Genomic DNA, 1,906 nt, shown 5'->3' with positions numbered 1-1,906 from the left:
GGCAAGCATGTTGTAGAAGTCGGTGAACTGTTGGTCCTGCTTCTCGTTGCTCAATCTGCCCGGGAAGGGAATCGGTGGTCGATAAGGTGTAGAAGCTTTGTGGAGCTTGACCTCCTTCTCCTTCTCTCCTTCCTTTTGCTGGTCTGCCTTTTCTCCATCAGTCGAGCTGGGCAGAGCTGAGCTTGGCAGCTCTGGTCTGGATTGAGCAGAGTTCGATAGCTCTGTTCTGGTAAAGCCAGAGGAATCGGCTCTACTCTGGCGGGACGGTTCCTCTGCTCTGGTTTGTGTTGGAACATCCACTTTGTTATCTAACATCTTACCACTGCGGAGAACAGTTACAGCTAGAGCTTGATGTGGCTGAGCAGGTTGGCCATGAAACTTCACGGGCTGCTGTTGTTGTTGAATTTGATTCAAGGCACCGGAAAGTTGTCCAACCGTTGTTTCAAGCCTTTTGATTGTAGATGCTTGGGACTCCATACTTTGTTTGCTGATCTCCATAAAGGCTTGCAGCGTTTCTTTGAGCGTGGATTTTTGTGGTGGAATCGGCTGCGCACTCTGTTGCGGAATGGATTGCTGCTGTTGGTATTGTGGTCTGTATGGTTTAGAAGACCCCTGCTGTGGTGGGAAATACTGTTGTTGTTGTTGATAGCCCATTTGGGGTGGTCGACAGAATTGATTCCCCCCAAAATTTTGATTTCCCCATCCAACATTCGGCTGAACTCTCCATCCTCCAATTATATTCTGTGGACCTTGATTCATATTCTGGCCATATGGTCTGTTCTGCACTTGATTGTAGGTTTGGAATCCTTGTGCTGCATAGACCTCAGCTTGTCCTTCCGGAGTAAACTCTCACATTCTATGGCACTCATTAGCTCCATGGCTGAAATCTCCACAGATACCACACTGCTCAACATACTGCATGGCTGGGTTCTGCGGAGTTGACATTGGCAGAGCTGGATTCGGCTGAGTTGTCATCGGCGGCGCTGAGCTCTGAACTGGAGAATTTTCCATCTTTTCCATCTTGAGCTGTTGAACTTCTCGCATGATCGAAGCCAATTGCTGCTGCATCTCGAACTGATTTGTCACGGCACTAGCCTCCACTCTCCGTCCACGGACTGACTTCTATTGGGAGCTTTCGGCCAAGGTCTTGAAAATCTCTTTCAGATCTGCCGCAGTCTTCCGAGCTATGTTTCCTCCTGCCGTGTTGTCCACCATAAATTGGGCAGTTTGCACTAACCCATCGTAGAAGAACTGCATCAACATAACATTAGTGAATTGATGTTGAGGGCATTGACGGAGGAGTTCTTCGTATCTCTCCCAAGCTTCATGCAAAGGCTCATCCGCTCCTTGGGTGAACTCCATTATTTTTGTTCTCAGCTCCTGTGTTTTGTGGCTTGGGTAGTATTTCAGCATGAATTTTTCACAAGCATCTCCCCACGTAGTGATAGAGTTGGGCGGCAGAGAGAGCATCCACGTCCTGGCCCGGTCTTTAAGTGCATAGGGGAAGCACTTGAGCTTGAGTTAGTCCTCCGTGAGAGTAAGCAGAGGAATCATTTGCACTTGTGTGCAAAAATCCCGAATGAATTGCAACGCATCCTCGCTTGGCATCCCATGAAACACCGGCAGTAAATTCGAGTCATTGGGTTTGAGATTGTAGTTTCTCACAGCAGTGGAAAGCACAATTGCCGACGTATTGGTATCTCCAATCACCGGCCTGGTGAAGTCTCCCATGTATTCCATGTTCTGGGCCATCTCCTTCTTTTCCTTGTTTAAATTCTGCCTAGGGCTGAAATTGGCGGAGCTGGCCTCTTCCTCCTTAGCTTGTTTTGCCATTTCTGTCGTGTGCTCTGTATCGGCAGAGCTGGCGTCCTCTTTCGTTGGCTGCTCTGAAGGCTCAGAGTCAGAT

General features: G+C 48.6%; 1 non-coding gene across 1 annotated transcript; it reads left to right on the top strand.

The window, feature by feature from the left end:
* Positions 1 to 1,273: 1,273 nt before the first annotated feature.
* Positions 1,274 to 1,380, top strand: LOC131019238 (small nucleolar RNA R71). The gene has a single exon (XR_009100158.1). It is a non-coding gene; the product is annotated as a small nucleolar RNA R71 (small nucleolar RNA).
* Positions 1,381 to 1,906: the final 526 nt, after the last annotated feature.

This window comes from Salvia miltiorrhiza, chromosome 3 (assembly GCF_028751815.1).
Source record: "Salvia miltiorrhiza cultivar Shanhuang (shh) chromosome 3, IMPLAD_Smil_shh, whole genome shotgun sequence".
NCBI lineage: Eukaryota > Viridiplantae > Streptophyta > Magnoliopsida > Lamiales > Lamiaceae > Salvia > Salvia miltiorrhiza.
The sequence above is the reverse complement of the archived record's forward strand: the minus strand, read 5'-3'. Positions and strand labels throughout refer to the sequence as shown.